Consider the following 8,589-nt stretch of genomic DNA (forward strand, 5'->3'; position numbering starts at 1 on the left):
AAGAATTTCACTGTAATATCTCTATCACCTAACTGTTTGATAACTTCTTTCGTAAGTTTGCTCTTGTTTATTTTGTAGTTTATGATTATATCGAGCAGCTAGGTGATTTATTAATTGTTTGATCCGAACTACTTTGTTAGGGCAGTCAACTTATTTACCATTCTTGCTTTCTCTTGAGCTTTATAGAGTTATAGTATAGTCTTCTTCAACTTGTTTCTTCAATGTTTGTGATGACTTGGAATTGAAAGTGACTTAAAATCAATCTTTCTTCTTAGTGTTTAACAGGAGTGGAGCTACCTTATGAGTGACCTTACAACTATTGATCGTGACTATGGATGGATCAATAACATTCACCATGACATTGGAACCCATGTCATTCATCACCTTTCTCCTCAAATACCACAATCTCTCTTAAGAGAAGCAGCAAGTGTCCGTCTGCTACACTTATTTTGATGAATTAAAGGAATGGTAATTTTATAGTTATTATCTCAGTTATAAATCACATATTTTTTGCTTATTTCATAGTCTATGAAGCATTGTGTAACTATTGTGGCTTTTTGTTACATGTTTACTGGCTTTATTGCAAACTTGCACATATTTTTTGTGTTATTTCATAGTGTATGAGGCATTGTGTAAATATTGTGGTTTTTATTACTTGTTTGTTGGCTTTATTACAGGCTTGTATTAGCATATGCTTCCAAAAACAATTAGTGGAGTTCACAAGCACGGTTGGAAGTTGATGGACAAATTTATGATCACCAAAATATGATGTCACAAACTTGTTGAACAATCGGCAAGTATGACCAAATCGTTTCAAGTAATAAACTCGGTAAGACCAAGTATCGTTCTCCCAAAGGACTCACGGCCTAGTTTAGTTGTGTGGTTCGTTGATTAGCTAAGACTTAAGAACGAAATATTTGGATGTTTAATATGCAAGACACAAAATAAACATGTATGCATGAGTTTTGATCAATGGCAAAAGCAAAAGACAAGCACTTTCAATGAAATATATATATATATGAATATGTTGTTGGGGGTCAATTTCATCTTATCCACTCTCATATATTTTAGGAATTCAACATTCAATTCATCATTGTTAATGCCACTCTCTAAATTACCTTTCAAGAAGGCTTCTCCCTAATTACGAGTTCATACGATTCCTAGCATTCCTAATAATTAGTTTATTTAGCACAGGAGCTTAAGGCAACCAATATACTTATTGGGAGAAATTCCCCGGATCTAGATTTCCCCGTACGTTCCCGTATCGACAAAATCAATAATCATGCATTGAATGAGTTAAACAAAGCAAGCATTAAGCAAAGAGGAAAAACCCTAACTAATGATGAAAGAAAGCATAAATCTTAGATTAAGATGCAAGCACAAATTCCATATATGAGAGCTTTAAAAGATTACATTGATTCCTCAACAAACATACAAGGTTTAGTTCACCATATTCATGGTGAACCTAGATGAACAATAATGAAAGAATGAAAGAGATAGAAAAACCCGAGAAAGAGAAGAGGAGAGCTGTCACCATCTCCCAATCTACCCCAAGAGGTGGAAGAGAGAGTGTTTGCTTCGTTTCTGCCAAAGATACCAACCCTAAGACATCTAGGTCTTTAAATAGGACATAAAAATAATAGAAAACGGGTCCAGGCCCAAACAGATCATAAAATCGCAGAAAACTGGCCCAAAACTCGTATGGTTGACTTTTTCCGTATTCTGGTTGACTGATTGACTTTTTGGTTGACTGGTTGACTGGTTGACTTTTCTGGTTTCTGGTTGACTTTTCTGATTCCATCTCTCTCCTTCTTCACTTCTTTCACTAAATTCACCTTAAAACCTGCACAAAAACACTGAAATCAAGCATAAACCTGTCCAGCTCTCTTATTTATGAAAATATGGATAAAAGCATGATTTCAAGCTAGTTTCTAAGTGTAAAGGTTGCTTTTTGTGTCAATTTTAAGCATGAAAATAACAGTTTTTCAACTGTTATCAGAAGTACCTACCAAAAAGGAAAAGCATCAGAAACCTCAACAAACTCAACAAGAAACTAAAGCAAGATGATGTTTTGTAGTGAATTTGTTTAAGTCATCAGCATTAGTTCATATGTTTTCAATTGGTCTAGTTGTATTTTATCATGCTAGATTTTTTAGTCAATCTTGCAATGTTCTTTAAACATTTTGTATTTTTTTATATTTACATTGTAATTGTCAATGAATTTACATTATCTTAAATTATTAATAAAATTAATTTTTATTACTTTTTGTGTATTTTACAATTTTATATATTTTATTTATTTCTTATTATAGAAAACAAACTTCATTAAATCAAGAAATTATGAATGTAGGTAGGAAATTATAAATAAAGGAGGCTTGAAACCTCCATAAAATAAGTCACTAATAGAAGAGGTTAAAACCCTTCACAAAAAAACCTCTATAATATAACTATAAAAATCCTTGCAAATTAATAGCTACGACTCTTACTGCGGGGCTGCGGAGGGAAAAAACCTCTGTAAAATGGAAAAATAACCTCCACTGAATAACGGCTTTTTTTTGTAGTGTATTTGCATGTTTTTGGTCTAAATAGGGAGTTTTTGAGTAGTGAATTTCCAAAGGAGTATATTTGTATTCAAACTGGTTTAGACTCCTAGCTTTCAAATTTTTGGAGTAGAAGGAATATAAGTGAGTTTGAGTATAGTTTAGGATTAATTTACATTTGTGTTTTATGGTTGTTTGTGGTTGAGATTCTTTAACATGTGCTGATGAGTGATAACAAATATAAGCATTTTTAGTGGTTCTAAGTATTAATGCAGCTGTGTGAACTGTAATGCTAAAACCTATCTTTACACATGAATGTGTGCTTGGATGAATCTAAGCATGTTACATCCTTTGGGAAAGCTAAATTATGCGCATTAACCATGTGGTTGTTTTACTATTATTATTGTTATACTTCTATTATTACTATTATTTTTCCAGCACTGCTCAAGATTGTGTACTCCATATTCCATGCTATGTTGTTCACTTTTTAAAATACCTTATTAGCATTTTGTTACAAGGTTACTGGCATCATCCTCAGGGGAATTTTCCTCCTAAGGAAGAAAGAAATTGATTGGTTTTATGAGCTGCTGCAATATATCCTGATGGTATGGAGCTGTCTTTTCATCTAATTTTCTGGTGCATTAAGTTTGAATAATTGCCATGCATAATAAGGTTTCCTTTTAATGATTCGAGGAGGTTTGACTTATTTGATGTATGAAATTATGTGGCAGTTTTGTATTATTCTATATTCTTTTAATAATTTGATGTTTTCCGTTGTAGCTTTGCATAATCTCATATTTGACTTGATTTTGATTTCTGGCTTTCTGCTCATCAGAATCTTGACTTTTAAGTTTTAAGTCGTTGATATTGGTGCATTTTGTCTCATGTCAGCTTGGGAGCCATTTAGAGATCTTATTCCTGAAAGTGAGAGAGGATGTTTCGTTGATGCCTATAATAAGAGATTAAACTCCAATGATATCGAAACTCAGGTTAGTGTCTCGGTGGTTTTCTTATCTCAGCATGCCTTTCTGCATCTTGTCCTCCCATAATCATAACAAGACTTCTTTAAATACTAGTTTGGTTTCAGAGCTTCTGCTCCCTCTTTTTGGCCTTAACTCTTGTTAGAACTAGTTTAGAAATCTATGCTTTACAATATTACCATGTTTCCAACATATCCTCAAATATGAAATGAGGAATAATGAGCTTATCTATGAGTATGTTACCTGACTGGATTGTCTAGAGTGGCTTTCTTGCACATATTGAAACGTTCAATGCCACTGCACACGGGGTTTTCTATTTGACTGAGGAGGTTTTCTATATTGAAATGACACCAAAAAGAATTAATGTTATTCACAAATCAAAACTTAAGCAAACAGTACAAATGAATCGTGTGTCTGAACTTACAATTACCACATTTTAATGCTGTGGTAACAAAAAAAAGTTCTCTCCACCTTATCTAAAAAAATAAAAATATAAAAAGGAATAGTACAAATGAATCGTGTGTCTGAACTTGCAATTACCACATTTTAATGTTGTGGTAACAAAAAAAAGTTCTCTCCACGTTAACTACGTCTACAAAAAATAAAAATAAAAAAAAGAATTGTACAAATGAATCGTGTCTGAACTTACAATTACCACAAATTTTAATGCTGTGGTAACAAAAAAAAGTTCTCTCCACGATAACTAAAAATTCAATGATGATATTGAACAACGCCATTCCGTCCCCAATGAATAATTTCTCAAGTGTGTTTCCTGTTGATGCAATCCTTTGGCACATGTAGACGGTGAAACTTTGGTTCGATAGGAACAGTTAATGCCTTCCTATCCCAAGAACGTGGCTTTGCTGCCTTTGGCTTCACAATACCTGATGGCTTTTCGATAATAACACTGAGTTTTGTTGCAATGACAGCCTTTTCTTTCTTCCTTGCTAAAGCACTGCAATAGACATTTCCATTGTAATCAAAGTTGCTTACTACAAACACAACATGTAATCAAAGTAATCTGACTATTACTTACCTCAGAGGCCTCAGAACTTTACGCTGCGTCATTTCGGATTTTCTTTTGAATTTATCATTCACATCATTGGGTTTCTGAAGTTTAGTACGAGGACAACTTTTATAAGGTGTTGTAGCAGATAATTCACGTTGCACCTTGGAGCGGGAGTTGTCTATTTGAATGCCACCCTGCGTAACATTTTGGGAAGTCTTCAGTCACTGTCTAAAACACTGTTTATGCTATAAAATATTTATAGGTGAACATGTTCTTCTGTGCATGAACTTACAGATTGATTTTCCTGCGTTTTTGGGCGTGATTTCTCATCACAACTGCTATAATAATCAGTGTCTGATTCACTTTTTGGAACTGAACTCACTCGGTTTACAATCTGATGTTTCCCCATTGCCATCCCACCACCTTTAACTGCGGTTTCTTTTAAAGGTGAGAGAAATTTTCTATCCAAGTTTGCTTCTTTGAGAATTCCCCTTTCCTGCAGCATCAAATAATAACACTTGATTAAAATAAATTGTTTTTTAACAATAAATAAACTTAAACACAATCCCCTTCCCTTACTTACATCAGTTCTCAGCTTAAAAGGCTTAGGGTTTGTGGGCTTTAATTTTCTGTACTTCACAACAGGACAAGCAGTTGTGGTCGATGAAGATTTCTGTTTTAAGGTCAAAATCACAAACGTTATATACACAGTCAAATCATTCAATAAAGTGGGACTGAAAGTAATCATTAATCTATAACTAAGACCACCAGACCTTTTGTGTTTTTCTCGAATCATCCTCATGCTTGCTCCCAAGAATAGCCTTCTTTTTGGGCACGTCGTTATCGGTACTCATCTCTCTGCAGCCGCCAAGAATTCATTGATTACACCAATTTTAAGAAAACAGTGCACAGTCAAACATTTTTGAGAGAAATCAAATTCCTTACATATTTTCATGAACCATTGAAGCATTTTCTTTGTCATCAGAACAAGCCAATGATTTTTCTTCAGCCTTTCTCATGGTGGATTCGGAAACTTTTCCCTTTGCAGAAACCGAGTTCCTCATCTCTTCATTTTCACTCCTTTCTGCAGTCATCTTTTTATTGTTGGAATTTGACAGTGAGGTAGTGTCACATTCCGAAGCTTCTGACAAAACTTGAACTATAACTAAGCTCTCCCCTCTTGTTGGTTCTTGGGAAATTACATCTCCAAGAGATAGTTCAGCACCACTCGCTGAAGTTCCTGATTCATGGCATCCTTCTAGAGAACCACATCTAGATTTCTCATCTATCTCCATATCATTAGAGTCATTTTGATGAGGCTTAGCAACCTGTCGCTTCTGAGTGCCTTTCTTCTCCTTCAAACTTGACATTGAGTTAGTTTCTGGTTGCTTACGGTTATTAGAACTCAAGGAATCAAACACACGGCTCTTAACTTCTCTTCCCCTCGATCGCTTTTTGGAGGCAGTCACTGGCAAAGAGTTTCTTCCTTTTTCTTCAGACTTCTTGACTCCGTTGAGTTCAAGCTTTTTCATTGCTGAACACAGTGCTCTCATTGGTGTTTTTAATTCCATAGAACTCTTGATCTTTATGACCTTCTTAGGCGAGTGAACAACAGAGCCTTAGACACCACTCTGCTCTTAGGCACACCGACGGTTAACACTTTCTTGCTCTCAACACTTCTAAACGGTTCTACATTGGAAACCTTCTTTTGATTATTCCTTGGAGTGGTCAAGGCCTTGGCCACCGGAGGAGATGGCCTCACCTTAGGGGTTGCTGCAACCTTAGAAAGAGATTTAACTTGGACGTTCTTGTCGGTCATCTTGAGTGATGATGACGAAATAAAGTTCATCCTTGACACCCTTGACTTTGCAGCAGCTGTATGGGGGCCTTCAAATTTGCGCTGAAAGAAGTAACCAAACATCACTCATAATGATGAAAACGTTCTTGAAGATATTAAAGAAGGAAAACTATACGTTGACAACCACACCATTTAACAATCATGAAGGAAAACTATAATAATGAAAGATGATAGATTTTTAACAGGTAAAAACTACCACAATAACTTTTTGTTTAATTAAAGAATGTTTTCCAGTTACAAGTTCCACATTGATGAAGGTAAGCGTACAAACTAGTTTCTTGGTTTAAGGATGCGCTACCTTGCTTCTTTTTTTTCAAAGCTTTTCTGAGGCGTACATTGGGACCTCTTGCAGCCATAACCTGAAAATCCAAGATCCATTCACCCAATCACCATCATATTTATGTCCATAAGTAGAGTGAACGAAACAAAGATGAAGAAGAAAAGACCAACTAACCCTAAGAATAAACTTCTTGTAGATAGTTTCAGAATCCAACTCTTGCTCATGCTTTCGGTCACATCCTATTATTAGAAAAAGTCATGTCATTGGTAACCAAAGAAGACGAAAAAGATTTGGAATAAGATCAAAGAAGTGAGAAGTTAAACTACCAACACGTGAGCAGAACCAGTGGCTGTCATCGCCGGGACGGCAAGAATCAGGTGCGGTGAAATCCACGAACTTGGGAGCTTCAAAGTTCTCGAAGAAGTCATCGTTTATTTCTATATCATCTTCGATTATTGGTATGCAGTACTGAGTTTCTGCCATATCCTTTCTTTTCTTCTCTTCCTTTCTTTTCTTCTCTTCGGAGCGTCTTGTTTTTGCTTTCGTTAATATTGTGTGGGATTGTAGTAAGGTAAGTTGCTTTTATAGCCGCCAAGAAACAAAAATGGTTAACCAGCCGTTATGCATTTCCACAGTCATGTGACAAGTATACATTGAGTGAGAAATTATTATTTGTATTTATTATGTATGAAAGGTGAATTTAAAATTTAGTTTTAAGTTATTTTGAAAAAAAACACACATTGATGATTTTGTACGTGGTGATTAATAATTTTTGTATTGAGTTTTCCTATAACGGCTAGATTATTGTCAAAAGACAATAATCAGTATTGTCCCCGTTTTCCCAAGAGCTCTATATATATAGAGCTCTCCCTCTTTCATTTGTAATATTGTAAAACAAACAGATATATATGCTATTACAGAGAATGAATAAAGTACGTATTTTTCTTACCTTTCACGAAGCCTCTGTGCAGATCGCGTCCCACTTTCTCTAAACATCCATGGGTCCGTCGCTGTGCAGAGTGTTGCTCCACTTCTCTCTCTAGCTTCTCGAAGAGTCTCTCTTTCAATAGGGACGAAGGGTGTACTCTGCCAGCAACGTCTTTCAATAGACACTTTATCTCACTCGCGGGCCTCCAAGCCAATTGGGCCTCTCTCCTCTCAGACATGCATTTGGCCATATTTTAATATGGTATCAGAGCAGGTTTAATACCTACTTTGCTTCCGCTGCCTCTGTTATCATTCTTGATATCTTTTTGGATTGTTTCTTGGCCCCTTCTTGCTTCCTACCGTAATGGATCACATGGATCAATCCGCTAAACCTACCAGCCCTTTCTATCTGCATCCTGAGGAGAATCCTGGTCTTACTCTCATTTCTCAAGTTCTGAACGAAAACAATTACTCTTCTTGGAGCAGAAGCATGAGGGGGGCTCTGCTTTCAAAGAATAAAATCAAGTTCATTGATGGGTCAATCAAGAAACCTCAAAGCAATGAGGTTTTGTTAGACCCTTGGGAGAGATGTAATATGATGGTCCTTTCTTGGATTATAAAGACTCTTTCTCCACAGATTGCAGAGAGCGTGATATATGTTGAAGAAAGGAGCTATGGGATTATAAAGACTCTTTCTCCACCAGGTCAGCATCAATGCTGCCTTTAACTCTTTTACCCCTAAGCAAATGCATAAACTCCTCAAAATGATAGAGAAGGTTGATGAACCCGCTCACAAGATCAACCAGATGCAGAGAGATAGCATAAAGGACAAACAAGGTATCTCTTCTTGGATCCTTGACACCGGGGCCGCATACCATGTGACCCATGATAAAAGAAACTTTGTTACCTTTCATAAAATCAAACCTATCTCTATCAGACTGCCAAGTAATACCATTATTATTGCTGAACATGCAGGACCTGTCCAATTTTCTAAG

General features: G+C 35.9%; 1 pseudogene; it reads right to left on the minus strand.

Annotated features, from left to right (window-relative positions):
• Positions 1–4,279: 4,279 nt before the first annotated feature.
• On the minus strand, positions 4,280–7,174 carry LOC148194388 (uncharacterized; annotated as a pseudogene).
• Between the last annotated feature and the right edge of the window lie 1,415 nt (positions 7,175–8,589).

Source organism: Vigna umbellata, chromosome 8 (genome assembly GCF_029865625.1).
Source record: "Vigna umbellata cultivar VRB3 chromosome 8, Vumbellata_1.0, whole genome shotgun sequence".
Lineage (NCBI taxonomy): Eukaryota > Viridiplantae > Streptophyta > Magnoliopsida > Fabales > Fabaceae > Vigna > Vigna umbellata.